At 41.1% G+C, this 17,330-nt stretch overlaps 1 non-coding gene across 1 annotated transcript; it reads right to left on the bottom strand.

Moving 5' to 3' along the window:
- Nucleotides 1–4,348: 4,348 nt before the first annotated feature.
- On the bottom strand, nt 4,349–4,455 carry LOC148547899 (small nucleolar RNA R71). The gene has a single exon (XR_015898097.1). It is a non-coding gene; the product is annotated as a small nucleolar RNA R71 (small nucleolar RNA).
- Between the last annotated feature and the right edge of the window lie 12,875 nt (nt 4,456–17,330).

The following is a 17,330-nucleotide window of genomic DNA, read 5'->3' as shown; positions in this document are numbered from 1 at the left end:
CTCTCTGCAAGTAAAGCCAAACCCAATGAAGAAGAGAACTGCTTCAAACTCAAGATCCAAAGGCCCATACCCAAGACTTGAAGAGCCAACTAGAAGAACATAAGAGTAATATATATAGGAGTATCTTTGAATTAAATTGGGAGTTGGAAAATATAGGGAGCCTCTGGGCATAGAACTACTCTCTGTATTTACTTCCTCTGCACTTCTAGTTTTCATTATGTATTCTCCATCTTTGTTTTCATTTTCCAGAGCTATGAACAACTAAACCCCTTTCATTGGGTTAGGGAGCTCTGTTGTAATTTGATGGATCAATACTTGTTTTCATTATTATTCTTCTATCTTTTCTCTTGATTTTACTTGAAAGCTTTCGATCTTCATCCAATTGGGTAGTTATCTTGGAAAAGAAGCTATTCAAACTTGGATCTCTTCTGAACCTTGAAAGAGGAATGAAGAGATCATGCTAGAAATGCTTTCTCATGCTGGACCAAATTGAGTTTGGATGGATATGTGACTATAATCCTCTCAACACTTGATTTGGGAAATGCATGTGGTATAATCAGTGACCATACTTCATCTCTTCTCATGAGCAATTGACCAAGGAATTGGCTATTGATCAAGATTTGAGAGATTGAATTACAAGAAATTGTAGTTCGATCACTTAAGATTGCCAAGGAGATCAATGAGTGCATTGATTGAGGAAGAGATGAAAATGAAATTGATCCGGAGAATGCAACATCTCCTGAGCCCAATGAACCCCCCATTTCTGATCTTACCCATTCTCTTTAATTTCTGTCATTTACTTTTATGAGCAATTTTCCCATTCCCATTTAAGATTCTGTAATTTACTTTCCGTCATCTATATTCAGCTCTTATTTCTAGCATTTACTTTTCTGTTATTTACTTTCCTGCCATTTAATTTTTTGCAATTCTCAACTCAAAATTCTGATTCGCTCAACTAGAACATTCCTCTAATTAAAGTTGCTTGATCAATCAATCCCTGTGGGATTCGACCTCACTCTATTGTGAGTTTTTACTTGACGACAAATTCGGTACACTTGCCGAAGGAAATTTGTTATGAGACAAGTTTTCCGTGCATCAAGTTTATGGCGCCATTGCCGGGGATTGATTGTGCATCAACAATGATTAAATTGGAGGATAACTAGATTGAGCATTTTATTTTTGTTTGATTTAATTTTCTGTTTGAGTCATTTACTTTCTATTTTAGTTAATTTTTTTCCTTCCCCCTACTTTTTCTTTGTTATTTACCATTCATTTCACTAACTGAAGCCAGGGCATTTTGGCCAGTTTCACTGACCTTTTCTTTACTATTTTTAGGGTAGTTTCATGCATTTCCGTAGGAAATAAGCTGGTTTTGGGTAGATATTCACTTACATCTTGATTCAAGCATGCATTGTGCAATTTACATGATTTCATGAGGATTTTGCATGAATTTAAGGACAAATTTGATGTTGCATTTCCCATGACTTGGACTAGAACTTTGATGTACTTTATTGCTTGATTTCAGGACAAAGGAAGCAAAGAAGAACCACATTAGTGGCTACGTTAGTTACACTAACGTGGAATGGGAGTAACTTACAAAGTTAATGAGATAAGTAATTGCCAATAATGCTCTTGAAGCCATCATTGCCCACGTTAAGAGTCACGTTAACTAAGTTAACGTGAACTCTAACGTGGAAGAAAGGAAATGGAGCCAACGTTAGTGACACTTAACATTATCACTAACATTGGACCAAGCTATAAGTGGCCACGTTAGAGTCCACGTTAACTTAGTTAAAGTGACCTCTAACGTTAAGAAGAAAGGGGGGAAGCCAACGTTAGTGACATTCAACATTATCACTAACGTTGGCCAAGTCACACTAGGCCACGTTAACTCCCACGTTAACCTAGTTAACGTGGAAGCTAACGTGAGAAAGGGAGGTGACGCCAATGTTAGTGACACCCAACATTGTCACTAACGTTGGAAGGAGCCCACACATGTCACCATGAGCCACGTTAACTCCCACGTTAACTTAGTTAACGTGGAAGCTAACGTGGATAAGGGAATGTTGAACCAACGTTAGTGACACTCAACTTTGTCACTAACATTGGAGATGGCTAGCATAAGCCACGTTAGAAGCCACGTTAACCTAGTTAACGTGGACTCTAACGTGGGAGCTAAGGGGCACATTGGATCGTTAGTGACAATGTTAAGTGTCACTAACGTTCTCGAAGGTTGGAAAGCCTATGTTAAAAGAGCCACGTTAACTAAGTTAACGTGGACTCTAACGTTGGGAAGGGGGAGACTTCTCAACGTTATTGGGAAAGTTGAGTCCCAATAACGTGCGCGAAGGACAAAAAGGCAACGTTAGTGGCAACGTTTGTGCCACTAACGTTGATGTTAACGTGGCTCTTACTTGGGTAAGGAACGTTAGTGAAAAAGTTGAGTGTCACTAACGTTCTCGAACCCATATTTTCACTGAACGTTAACACCACTAACGTCCTGAGCAAAAGTCTCTGCCCACTTCACAATTTCTCTCTGCAAGTAGAGCCAAGCCCAATGAAGAAGATAACTGCTCCAAACTCAAGATCCAAAGGCCCAGACCCAAGACTTGAAGAACCAACTAGAAGAGTAGAAGAGTAATATATATAGGAGTAGCTTTCAATTAATAGGCAGTTGGAAAATATAGGGAGCCTCTGGGCATAGAATTACTCTCTATATTTTTACTTTCTCTGTACTTCTAGTTTCATTATGTATTCTCCATCTTTGTTTTCATTTTCTAGAGCTATGAACAACTAAACCCCTTTCATTGGGTTAGGGAGCTCTGTTATAATTTGATGGATCAATACTAGTTTTCATTATTTTTCTTCTATCTTTTCTCTTGATTTTACTTGAAAGCTTTCGATCTTCATCCAATTGGGTAGTTATCTTGGAAAAGAAGCTATTCATACTTGGATCTCTTCTGAACCTTGAAAGAGGAATGAAGAGATCAAGCTAGAAATGCTTTCTCATGCTGGACCAAATTGGGTTTGGATGGATATGTGACTATAATCCTCTCAACACTTGATTTGGGAAATGCATGTGGTATAATCAGTGACCATACTTCATCTCTTCTCATGAGCAATTGACCAAGGAATTGACTATTGATCAAGATTTGAGAGATTGAATTACAAGAAATTGTAATTCAATCACTTAAGATTGCTAAGGAGATCAATGAATGCATTGATTGAGGAAGAGATGAAAATGAAATTGATCCGGAAAATGCAACATCTCCTGAGCCCAATGAACTCCCCATTTCTGATCTTACCCATTCTCTTTATTTTCTGTCACTTACTTTTATGAGCAATTCCCCCATTCCCATTTATAATTCTACAATTTACTTCAGTCATTTACTTTCAGTTCTTTAATTTTAGCATTTACTTTTTCTGTCATTTACCTTCTCGCTATTTTATTTTTTGCAATTCTAAACTCAAATCCTAGATTTGCTCAACTAGAACATTCCTCTAATTAAAGTTGCTTGATCAATCAATCCTTGTGGGATTCGACCTCACTCTATTGTGAGTTTTTACTTGACGACAATCAATCAACTAGAACATTTCTTCTTTTACTTGAAGGAAATTTGTTGCGAGACAAGTTTTCCATGCATCACTAACCCACTAACTGTTTGATATATTACATCACTCACACTAACAGTAATTCTGACAGATATACTTTCTGCACCTATTCTCTTTGCTTGTACTTGTTGGTTGTATGACAGGGAGAAGAAGCGGGGCTTCAACTTCCTTTGATTCTGAACCTGGGAGAACCTTCCTTAGACTAAGGAGGGAGGCCAGAGAAAAACGTGTAGTTGGTGCTGAAGAAGAGGGGGAACACTTTGAGGAATACTTTGAACCAAACATGGAAGAAAACATGGAAAACCATCATGCAGAAGAAGCTTACAACCATGGCGGAAGAGGTCGAGCAAATCATGCTGGGGAGGATAGAAGAGTTCTAGGCTCTTACATCAATCCAAACCCAGGAAACTGTGGAAGTAGCATTCAAAAGCCAACCATCCACGCCAACAATTTTGAACTAAAACCACAGCTCATCACCCTTGTTCAGAACAACTGTTCGTTCAGAGGAAGTGTCCAAGAAGACCCCAATCAACATCTAACCACCTTCCTGAGAATATGTGACACAGTGAAGTCTAATGGTGTTCATCCTGACGCCTATAGACTGCTCTTATTTCTATTCTCACTCAAGGATAAGGCAGCCAAGTGGCTGGAGTCTTTCCCAAAGGAGAGCTTGACAACTTGGGAAGATGTGGTGAACAAATTCTTAGCAAGATTTTACCCCCCTCAACGAATCAATAGGCTGAGAGCTGAGGTCCAAACTTTCAGGCAACAAGATGGTGAGACTCTATATGAAGCATGGGAGAGGTTTAAAGACCTAACAAGGAGGTGCCCACCAGATATGTTCAATGAATGGGTGCAGCTGCACATTTTCTATGAAGGGCTCTCTTATGAGTCAAAGAAGGCCATAGACCATTCATCCGGAGGATCTTTGAACAAGAAGAAGACCATTGAGGAGGCCATAGATGTCATTGAAACTGTAGCAGAGAATGACTACTTCTATGCTTCCGAAAGAGGGAACACAAGAGGAATAATGGAGCTAAGCAATGTAGATGCTCTGCTGGCCCAAAACAAGCTCATTACCCAGCAGCTGGCTGACCTCACCAAGAAGATGGAGAGGAACCAAGTAGCAGCAATCTCCACTTCATCAACAACCCAAGAAGGAGTGAATGAAGAAGCTGAGGGAAGTCAGGAGCAAGCCAACTACATTGGGAATTCACCTAGGCAAAACCATGATCCATACTCCAAGACCTACAACCCTGGATGGAGGAATCACCCAAACTTTGGGTGGGGAAATCAACAAGACCAAAGCCTTGATCAAAGACGCCCAAATCCCAACAATGCAAGCCACCAACACTTCACATCTAGACCATATCAACACCCCCATTAACAACACCTCTCCACATCTACATCAAAACTAAAATAACTTACCTCATCCTTCCACTTCTAATCATGATCTACAATCATTTGATGACAGACTCTCAAGGATTGAGAATCTACTTGAAGGCATAGGCAAGGAGATTCAAGACAACAAGGTGTTCAAGGAGGAAGTGCGAGCCAGTTTCAAGAACCAGGGAGACACAATCAAGAGGTTGGAATCTCATGTGGGGTATCTCTCTGAGCAAATTTCCAAACCCACAGATGGATTCCCAAGTGACACAGAGAAGAATCTGAGAGGTGAAACAAAGAAAGTAAGATGGGAAGATTGCAAGATGGTCACTATAAGTGATAAGGAGACTGAGGACAAGCCAAGCAAGCTGTCAGAACAACCTGAAGATACTTCAGTAGAGAAGAAGGAAAAAGATCATCAAGAACCAGAAATCTCACAACAGGAGGTGCTGAGACTCTATGCACCTTTTCCCCAACTGCTCAATGGTGCTGTGGAGAAGAGAATATACTCAAGGTTTCTAGATTTGTTTGCATCTCTGCATGTCAACATACCATTCATCAAGACTATTCAACAAATGCCCGCATACATCAAGTATATGAAGGAGCTGCTTCCCAGGAAAAGCTCACTCAAGGGAGGCCAAACTATAGTGATGAACAAGGAGTGCAGTGCCCTCATTCAACCACAGTTGCCTACGAAAAGAAAAGATCCAGGGAGTTTTCATGTCCCCTGTGCCATAGGGAAAACAATGTTTGATAGAGCACTCTGCGATTTGGGAGCAAGCATTAACTTAATGCCCTTATCCCTGGTGAAGAGGCTGCAGATCAATGAGATATTGCCCACAGATGTAGTCATCAGGCTGGCTGACAAAACTCAAAAACAAGCAATAGGGGTGGTGGAAAACGTGTTGTTAAAGGTTGGGAAATACTTTCTTCCCACAGATTTTGTCATCTTGGACATGGAAGAGAGTCACACTCACCCAATCATATTGGGAAGACCATTCCTAGCTACAGCCAGAGCACTCATAGATGTGGAGCGAGGGGAGCTAATATTGAAGATCCATGATGAACGACTCAGCTTTAATGTCTTCAAACTCTCGCAAGAAGCAGACCAAGAAAACAAAGAATCAAGCAAAGATCATAATGAGATGCTGACAGAGGAAGCAAGCACTGAAGCACAACCAGCCCATCTGGGAAAGCCCTTGGTTGATGAACAAGGAAATAACCAGTTGTCACAACTCAAGGAAAAGCTGGAGGAACCTAAACCACCAGAGACATGTGAAGACAACAACAAAATTTCCTTAGAAGAAGAAGTCACCAAGAGCAAGGCAACATCAAAAGGGACAAAGAAGAAGGTACCAAGGGGGTGGAGGAACAAGAAGATCCCTATAGAAGACTTCTCTCCAGGAGATAAAGTGATCTCAGCTTACTTCCCAGATATCCCCCTAATCTCCCCACTGTACCATCTCAGTTACCTAAGGTCTTCACTATCAACAGAGTTCTCTCCTTGGAACATGTAGAGATCATTGATACAACCAATGGATATAAGTCCAAGGCAAGAGGGGAGGACTTGAAGCATTATCAACCTCCCTGATGAAGGAGAAACGTCAAGCTAGTGACGCTAAAGAAGCGCTTCATAGGAGGCAACCCATGTTTTATTAGCTTTTACTAGTGAATAAGTCAATATTCATGAATTCCAACCCAAACTTGACAAACACTTGGTGAAATCCTTATATTGCAGTATATAGTGAAGAACAAGTTTGGTGTTCAAAGCGTGCCAAGAAAGCATGAATGCAACTGAGAGCATGCTAGTCTTGGAGCTTTGACCAGAACTTTTCATCACAGTGCTCCAGACTAAGTTTGGTGTCACCCCATGGTGCCACCAATGTGCATATAAGGATACACAGTTAGTTAGTTAGTTGGAGTTCATGAATAAACAAAATCTTTTCTTCTTTTTATTATTCTAGCCGAAAAGTTTAAATTGTTTTTTATGATGATTAATTCTTCCTTTTCTTCTTTTATCTTTTTAGGAAAAGGAGAGGAACATTGAAGGAGATTGATTGGACAACTAAATGAGAAGGGTTCGGCCACTTCATGAAGAGGGACTACACACTTGTCTCAAGAAGGAATGCATTGGGAAATGTTGCCATGCAACATTGAAGAAAGGAGACTCTTGAAGACCGAATCAATATCTCTCATAAAATGATGATCCTGTCCTTTCCCCATGCACAACCCCAACCGTCCATCAAACAACAATTCCCTCAATCCACACCCTCCATTCACTCACAATCTCCATATATAAGTGAGTCCTAGTGCATACTTACCCCTCACACTCAAATTCCCACTCTCCATTTCACACTTTCGGCGTCCAAAACCTCTTCATCACACCTCATCCTAACCAACCAAATTCTTCATCCATCCTTACCTTTAAATCCCCTCACACAGCAACTCAAATTCATGGCATCATCAAGCTCCAAGAGGCAAAAAAAGAAGGAACCAATGGAGAGCATTCCTTTCGATGAGAAGAGATTCAAAACTGCCTTCCATGAACGAGAATTTGAGCGGATCAAGCTCAAAAAGATATTGCCCAAGTTAACCTTCCAATTCAATAAAGACGAATGCCCACAGATTCGGGAAAAAATTAAAAAAAGAGGGTGGCAAAGGCTCACTAATCCAGAGGAGAAGATCAATGGAAACCTCATCAAAGAGTTCTACGCAAATGTAGTGAGAGAAGACAAAACCAGGGCCCCAACCTTCAAAAGTTATGTAAGAGGAAAGGAGGTGGACTTCAGCCCAAATGCTATAACAAGAGCTCTTCACCTGAAATCACCACATTTTGATGAGCCCAGTTATCATGCAAGGATAAGTAAAAGCCAAGAAAATGATGAGCTCACTGAGATCGTGACTGACATCTGTGTTATAGCAGTTGACTGGGAGAGGTATGGAGATGGGAGATCCCGGTTCATCAAAAGAGGAGACCTTAGCTCGGAAGCCAAGGGGTGGTTTGAACTCGTGAGGAGGTCTATCCTCCCGGATGCAAATAATTTAGAGGTCAATATTAATCGAGCAACTATGGTACATTGCCTAGTACAAGGTGGAGAAATCAATGTGCATGAACTTATAGCTGAAGAAATTCAAGATTCAGCTGAGAAGCTTGAATCAGGTGCCAGACTTTGTTACCCCAGCACCATTTTCAGATTATGCAAAGAGGCCAAGGTGGTCTTTGAAGATAGCAATCCAGACTGGATGAACTCTGGGAGGCTAATGACAATCCAGCGTATGGTCTATACTACACCTGCTTAGCAACAAAGAAGGCCACAAATAGGGAAACTAAAAGCAAAAGAAGGAGCTCACCAAGAGGAGTCCCATCAGGAAGAATATCAACAAGAAGAGCATCCTTACCCAGCCAACTTGAATATGAATCACCTTCTAAAAGCCATTGAAGATTTAGGGATGAGACATATGAAAGGACAAAAGCAAATACTAAACCTTCAGTCCAACTGGATGAGCCAACAAGAAGAGTGGCAGAAACAACAAATAGAGCAGCAACAGGAACAATACTCCCAGCTCTCTCAAGCCATCCACCAAGTTACTGAGAGGCAAGAACGTCAAGATAAGCATTTGCAGGAACTCAATCAGCGGTAAATAGCTCAGATGAAAGCATTCAATGAGTTCACTGTACTTAATGAAGGACGGCAACTACATAGGGAGGAGTTCAACGTAAACACTCAAGCCAAGTTGAACTACATATCCAGTAATATGCATCATCTACACTATGCCATCCCTACATATGATGAGGTCCAAAAAGATTTTGTAGAACAAGAAGAGAGGAAGGTGAAACAGCAGAAGGAAACACTCAAGAAGAAGATGGAAGATGGTGGTTTCTGGAAGAAGCTGATTGGAAAAAGCAAAGGGAGTGGGAGTACGAGCACTCAAGAGGGATACAAGGAGGACAAGCAAGGATGAGAGCATGGGCAACCACATGAGTAAAAGGTCGTGGAGTCCCTTCTTTGGTCCATCTTTTTCTATGCTTTGAATAAGGAAGGTCTTGTATGAAATAGAACATGCTTCCATAATAGTTTGAACTTTTTCTTTATTTTTATCTTTTAAGTTTTGAGTTGAAGAGGTCTATGCTTGCTGGTCTTTATGTCACTGTACCCTTACTTTGCTTACTTGTATGTTTGTCCCTTTAAATCAAATGAAAAGAGAATGAGTATTTTTAAAGACCAGAGAGGAGTTCATACTATGGAATAAGTTCATGAGTTTATGGTATAGTCATAAGTTAGCTAAGTTGGTTCAACCACAAGGTGGGAGGACAACTATCTGTCATGAATACTATGCTTGACACACACCCCATGAGACTAGCTAAATAAGAAGATCCTAATAAGAAAAAGGGAAAGAACAATCAAAGTTGAGGAATAAAAGAAAAAGAACAAGCAATAAGGCTAGGCACCAATGGTTTTTAATCTTAAGGCATGTGTCTGTGGTGCTCCTATGTGAGGGATCTACTTGGATGAATAAGCTCTTAGGGGTGCCTTATCACTTGGTAACTTGGGTTAACTAACTCGGAATTATCAGCTGAAAGTCCACTATCAAGAGTAACCCTCAATACAGAGCATTTAGTAACCCAAAGAGGTGCTGGACACCAAGGTCTCAAGAAAAGAAAATAAATAAACTATGTGCCTGTGGTGTGTATGTATGGGGGAGAGACTTAAGCAAGTAAGTCCTTAGGGGTGCTTCAACACCTAGCACCTTGAACCAACTGGTTCAGGAGTGTTGGCTGAAAGCTTATTTTAAAGAGTTGCCCCCTTACAGAGCACTTAGCTTAAGAACAAAAATAAGCCCTGAAATAACAACAAAAGGATCAATGAATAAAAGTCTCATGGGATGCAATCATAGTGAGTATTCTAGGACATGATAAAGATCTGAAAGCCAGGAATGAACCTAAGTTGCTATGCATGAAACCACCATAAAACCAGGAACATGGCTTCCACAAGAATGACTCATTTCTCTTGGCATTCCATTCATCATTCTCTTGTTCCAGTACTTGCTTAGGGACAAGCAAGCTTTAAGTTTGGTGTTGTGATGCCAGGGCATTTTGGCCAGTTTCACTGACCTTTTCTTTACTATTTTTAGGGTAGTTTCATGCATTTCCTTAGGAAATAAGCTCGTTTTGGGTAGATATTCACTTGCATCTTGATTCAAGCATACATTGTGAACTTTACATGATTTCATGAGGATTTTGCATGAATTTAAGGACAAATTGGATATTGCATTTCCCATGACTTGGACTAGAACTTTGATGCACTTTATTGCTTGATTTTAGGACAAAGGAAGCAAAGAAGAACCACATTAGTGGCTACGTTAGTTACACTAACGTTAACACTAACGTGGAATGGGAGTAACTTGCAAAGTTAAAGAGAAAAGTAATTGCCAATAACGCTCTCGAAGCCATCATTGCCCACGTTAAGAGTCACGTTAACTAAGTTAACGTGAACTCTAACGTGGAAGAAAGGAAATGGATAGCCAACGTTAGTGACATTTAACATTATCACTAACGTTGGCCCAAGCTCATAAGTGGCCACGTTAGTTGCCACGTTAACTTAGTTAACGTGGCCTCTAACGTTAAGAAGTAAAGGGGAAGCCAACGTTAGTGACATTCAACTTTGTCACTAACGTTGGCCAAGTCACAATAAGCCACAGTAACTTCCACGTTAACCTAGTTAACGTGGAAGCTAACGTGAGGAGACAAAGTGGTCGACAACATTAGTGACACCAAACATTGACACTAACATTGGAAGGAACCCACACAAGCCCCAATAAGCCACGTTAACTCCCACGTTAACTTAGTTAACGTGGAAGTTAACGTGAAGAAGGGAGGTGATCACCAACGTTAGTGACACCCAACATTGTCACTAACGTTGGAATTAGCCCACACAAGCCACTATGAGCCACGTTAACTCCTACGTTAACTAGTTAACGTGGAAGCTAATGTGGATAAGGGAATGATGAGCCAACGTTTGTGACACTCAACTTTGTCACTAACGTTGGAGATGGCTAGCATGGCCACGTTAGAAGCCACGTTAACCTAGTTAACGTGGACTCTAACGTGAGAAATAGGGGCACATTGGAACGTTAGTGAGAATGGTAAGTGTCACTAACGTTCTCGAAGGTTGGCAAGCCTACGTTAAAAGAGCCACGTTAACTAAGTTAACATGGACTCTAACGTAAGGAAGGGGGAGACTTCTCAACGTTACTGGGAAAGGTAAGTCCCAGTAATGTGTGCGAAGGGCATAGAGGCAACGTTAGTGGCAACGTTTGTGCCACTAACGTTGAAGTTAACGTGGCTCTTACTTGGGTGAGGGACGTTAGTGAAAAAGGTGATTGTCACTAACGTTCTCGAACCCATATTATTTTCACTGAACGTTAACACCACTAACGTCCTGAGCTAAAGTCTCTGCCCACTTCACACTTTCTCTCTGCAAGTAAAGCCAAGCCCAATGAAGAAGAGAACTGCTTCAAACTCAAGATCCAAAGGCCCATACCCAAGACTTGAAGAGCAAACTAGAAGAACAGAAGAGTAGTATATATAGGAGTAGCTTTGAATTAAATTGGGAGTTGGAAAATATAGGGAGCCTCTGGGCATAGAACTACTCTCTCTATTTACTTCCTCTGCACTTCTAGTTTTCATTATGTATTCTCCATCTTTGTTTTCATTTTCCAGAGCTATGAACAACTAAACCCCTTTCATTAGGTTAGGGAGCTCTGTTGTAATTTGATGGATCAATACTAGTTTTCATTATTCTTCTTCTATCTTTTCTCTTGATTTTACTTGAAAGCTTTCGATCTTCATCCAATTGGGTAGTTATCTTGGAAAAGAAGCTATTCAAACTTGGATCTCTTCTGAACCTTGAAAGAGGAATGAAGAGATCATGCTAGAAATACTTTCTCATGCTGGACCGAATTGAGTTTGGATGGATATGTGACTATAATCCTCTTAACACTTGATTTGGAAAATGCATGTGGTATAATCAGTGACCATCTTCTCTTGAGCAATTGACCAAGGAATTGGCTATTGATCAAGATTTGAGAGATTGAATTACAAGAAATTGTAATTCGATCATTTAAGATTGCCAAGGAGATCAATGAGTGCATTGATTGAGGAAGAGATGAAAATGAAATTGATCCGGAGAATGCAACATCTCCTGAGCCCAATGAACCCCCCATTTCTGATCTTACCTATTCTCTTTAATTTCTGTCATTTACTTTTATGAGCAATTTCCCCATTCCCATTTAAGATTCTACAATTTACTTTCCGTCATCTACATTCAGCTCTTATTTCTAGCATTTACTTTTCTGTTATTTACTTTCCCGCCATTTAATTTTCTGCAATTCTCAACTCAAAATTCTGATTCGCTCAACTAGAACATTCTTCTAATTAAAGTTGCTTGATCAATCAATCCCTGTGGGATTCGACCTCACTCTATTGTGAGTTTTTACTTGACGACAAATTCAGTACACTTGCCGAAGGAAATTTGTTATGAGACAAGTTTTCCGTGCATCAACACTCATTCTCTTTTCATTTGATTAAAAAGGACAAGCATACAATTAAACAAAGTAAGGATGCAGCAGTGACATTTAGACTAGCAATCCTAGACCTAAGCAATGAAAAACTTAAAAGACAGAATTGAAAAATGTTCATAGAAGCATGTTCTATTTCATACAAGATCTTCCTTATTTAAAGCATAGAAAAAGATGGACCAAAGAAGGAACTCCACCATCTTTTACTCATGTGGATGCCCATGCTCTCCCTCTTGTTTGTCTTCTTTGTGTCCTCTTGCATTCCCTCGCATCCGTGCCAGTCTTGCTTGCTTCCAATCCTCAAGTGCCTTCCTCACTGATTCATGACTCTCTTCCACCCTTTGTCTTTCTTCTCGTGCTAATTCATCCTTCACTTCTTCATACCTTGCGATTCCTGGATGCAATATTGGTAGCTGTCCTACTAAGTATCCGAGCCTGGCTTGAGTGTTTATATGATGCCCAGTCTCGCTCATGTAAACTCCTTCTGCGAATGCCCTTTGCTCGTCCAATAGTTCTGCTTGTTCTAATTATTTTCGATGCATCTCATGTATGTGTGCACCTTGATGTGCTTGGATGTTAATTAGCTTCTGGAAGGATCCTTGTTGTTCATTTTGCCTTTGTTCTATCCTGTGGAAGGTTTCATTCCATTGTTGTCCTTGACTCAGTTGCTGCTCCATCGTTTGCTTTTGCCACTCCCCTTGTTGAGTCATCCATCTTGAGAGTGATTCCTCTTGTTGCCCCATCATCTGCAGTTGAAGCTCTTTCTGTGCTCCTTGGCTTTCCAAATATTGTCTAGATAGGCCATCAATGGCTTCCTGTAGTTGGTGCATATCCAAAGTGGCTGGTGCTTGCCCCTCTAAGACTTGTCCTTCTACTACTTGAGGGGCTGGCCTCTTCCTTTGCTTCCGTTGAGGCAGGGGGGATGCGGCAGCATGCATCTGTCGAACGGTTATTGGAATGCCCTCTTTTATCCACACGGGGTCCTCATCTTCAAACACCATCCCAGCTTTGTTGCATAGTCGGTAAATAGTGCTGGGGTAACCTAACTTTCCTCTTGAGTCACTTTTCTCTGCCATCTTTCTAATGCCTGCGGCTATGAGTTCATGAACCTTGATCTCTCCTCTTTTGAGTATACAGTGCACCATTGTGGCTCTCTTGAGATTCACCTCCGAGTTGTTCCCTGCTGGGAGGATGGATCTCCTTACAATTTTGAACCACCCCTTTGCTTCCGGAGTGAGGTCTCTTCTCTTGATGAACCTTGGTCTCCTATCCGCATATCTTTCCCAGTCAGCTCCTAGTATACAAATATCTTGCACAATCTGGTCATAATTAGGGCTGTTGTCCATTCTTGAATGATAACTCTCCTCTTTAAACGGTATGGACCGTAGCTTTAATGCCCTCATGACACTCATGGGACTGAAATCCACAGTCTTTCCTCTCACAAAGCTTGTATAGGACTCATCTGCCTTATCATATCGGACCGCATTTACATAGAACTCTCTTATAAGATTTGTATTTACCTTAACAACCGGATCAGTGAGGAGCTCCCATCTTCTCATTTCTACCTTCTTTGTGATTTCTGGGCACTCAGTTTTTCTGACTTGAAAGCCGAGTTCATAGATGATTTCCTTATCAACCATCCACCCGTACTGCAACGCATGGTGAAAGCTTCTAAATTTCTTTTCATCATACGGGTGTTGCTCCATATTTCCTTTCCCTTTCTTCTTTTAGAGCTCGAGGATGCCATGAGTGGGAGTTAATGTGTGAGGGTGGTAAGGGTGTGGAGACTTTTGGTTGTTTAGCACGAAGGGAGTGAGGGGAAGTGTTTTTAATGGGGTAAGAATGGTTTGGTTCCGAAGAGGGGGATGTTAAGCTGGAAGTTTTGGAATGTGAAAGTGTTATGGAGGGAGAACTACTTATATAGGGAGGTGGTGGGTAAATGAAGGGTTTGGATAGATGATGTGAGTGTGAGATGGACGGATGGGGTTTAGCATGGAGAAAGGACAAGGATCATCAATTTTATGAAGGTGTTTGTTCGGTCTTCAAGGATCTTCATTCTTTTCAATGTTGTATGGCAACATTTCCCAAGCATTCCCCCTTGAGGCACGTGTGTAGTACCCTTCTTTTGTGGTGTCCGAACCCTCCTCATTAATTGTCTAATCAATCCCCTTCAATGCTCCTTTCCTTTTTCCTATAAAACAAAATAAAAAAAAACATTAACATTATTGAAAAAGCTAAACTTTTTGGCAAGACTAATAAAGAAAACCCATTAGATTGCTTATTCATGAACACCAACTAACTAACTAACTGGATATCCTTATATGTACATTGGTGGCACCTTGGGTGACACCGAACTTAGTTTGTAGCAATGTGATGAAAAGGTTCTGTTCAAGGCTCCAAGAATAGCATGATCTGAGTTGCATTCATGCTCTCTTGGCATGCTTTGAACACCAAACTTGTTCTTCACTATATACTGCATAATAAGGATTTCACTAAGTGCTTGTCAAGGTTGGTTTGGAATTCATGAATATTGAATTATTCACTATTTTAAAAGCATATAAAACATGGGTTGCCTTCCATGAAGCGCTTCTTTAGCGTCACTAGCTTGACGTTTTTCCTTTATCAGGGAGTTTGATAATGCTTCAAGTCTTCTCCTCTGGCAGTAGACCTATATCCATTGGCTGTATCAATGAGCTCTACATGTTCTAAGGAGAGAACTCTGTTGATGGTGAAGACTTTAGGTAACTGAGATGGGATAGTGGGGAGATCAGGGGGGATATTTGGGAAGTAAGCTGAGATCACTTTATCCCCTAGAGAGAATTCGTCGGTAGGGATCTTCTTGTTCCTCCACCTCCTTGGCACCTTCTTCTTTGTTCCTTGTGATGTTGTCTTGCTCTTTGTGACCTCCTCCTCTAAGAAAATGTTGTTGCTGGTCTCACATGACTCTGGTGGTTTAGGTTCCTCATGATTTTCTTTGAGCTGTGGCAATTGTTGTTTGCCTTGTTCATCAATCAATGGGATTCCCATATGTGCTGGTTGTGCTTCAGTGCTTGTCTCTTCCTTCAGTATCTCACTGTGATCTTTCCTTGGTTCATTGTTCTCTTGATCTGTTTCTTGTGAGTGTTTGAAAACATTGAAGGTGAGCTGCTCATCATGGATTCTCAGAATGAGTTCCCCTCGCTCCACATCTATGAGTGCTCTGGCCGTAGCTAGAAATGGTCTCCCCAATATGATTGGGTGAGTGTGGCTCTCTTCCATGTCCAATATGACAAAGTCTGTTGGGAGGAAGTATTTTCCAACCTTTACTAGCACGTTTTCCACCACTCCTATTGCTTGTTTTTGAGTTTTGTCAGCCACCCTGATGACTACATCTGTGGGCATTATCTCATTGATCTGCAGCCTCTTCATAAGGAATAAGGGCATTAAGTTGATGCTTGCTCCCAAATCGCAAAGTCCTTAATCAAACATTGTTTCTCCTATGGCACAGGGAATGTAGAAACTCCCTGGGTCCTTTCTTTTTGTAGGCAACTCTGGTTAAATGAGAGCACTGCACTCCTTATTCATCACTATAGTTTGGCCTCCCTTGAGTGAGCTTTTCCTAGGAAGCAGCTCCTTCATATACTTGATGTATGCAGGCATTTATTGGAGGGTCTTAATGAATGGTATGTTTACATGGAGGGATGCAAACAAATCAAGAAACCTTGAGTATATTCTCTTTTCTACAGCACCATGGAGTAATTAGGGGAAGGGTGCATAAAGTCTCAGCAGCTCCTGTTGTGAGACTTTTGGTTCTTGGTGATCTTCTTCCTTCTTCTCTGCTGGGGTATCTCCAGGTTGTTCTGATGGCTTGTTTGGCTCGTCCTTACTCTCCTGGTCACTTGTAGTAACCATCTTGCAATCTTCCCATCTCACTTTCTTTGTTTCACCTCTCGAATTTTTCTCTGTGTCACTTGGAAATCCATATGTAGGTTTGAGAATCTGCTCAGATAGATACCCCACATGAGATTCCAACCTCTTGATGGTGTCTCCCTGGTTCTTAAAGTTAGCTAGTACTTCTTCCTTGAACACCTTGTTGTCTTGAATCTCTTTGCATATGCCTTCAAGTAAGTTCTCAATCCTTGAGAGCTTGTCATCAGAAGGTGATGGTGAGTTGAGATTGGAGGGATGAGAATGGTTAGTTTGACCTTGGTAAAGGTGTTGAGAGGGGTTGTTATGTGAGTGCTAATATGGTCTAGGTGTGGCATGTTGGTGAGCTATGTTGCTGGGATTTGGACGTCTTTGATCTAGGCCTTGGTCTTGTTGATTTTTCCCCACCCAAAGTTTGGGTGGTTCCTCCAACCAGGATTGTAGGTTTTGGAGTATGGATCATATGCTTGCCTAGGTGAGTTTCCAATGTAGTTAGCTTGCTCCTGCTCACTTTCTGCCTCTACATTCACCCCCTCTTGGGTTGCTAATGAGGTGGTAATTGCTGCTACTTGGTTCCTCTCCATCTTCTTAGTGAGGTCAGCCAGCTGCTTGGTAATGAGCTTGTTCTGGGCCAGCAGTGCATCCACATTGTTTAGCTCCATCACTCCTCTATTGTTGCCTCTTTCAGAAGCATAGAAATAGTCATTCTCTGCTACGTTTCAATGACATCTATGGCTTCTTCAATGGTCTTCTTCTTGTTCAAAGATCCTCTGGATGAATGGTCTACTGCCTTCTTTGATTCATATGACAGGCCTTCATAAAAGATATGCAGCTGCACCCATTCGTTG

This window comes from Arachis ipaensis, chromosome B8 (genome assembly GCF_059453495.1).
Source record: "Arachis ipaensis isolate K30076 ecotype BB chromosome B8, ASM5945349v1, whole genome shotgun sequence".
Classification (NCBI taxonomy): Eukaryota; Viridiplantae; Streptophyta; class Magnoliopsida; order Fabales; family Fabaceae; genus Arachis; species Arachis ipaensis.
Note: the sequence above shows the minus strand (reverse complement) of the source record. Positions and strands in the feature narration are given on the sequence as shown.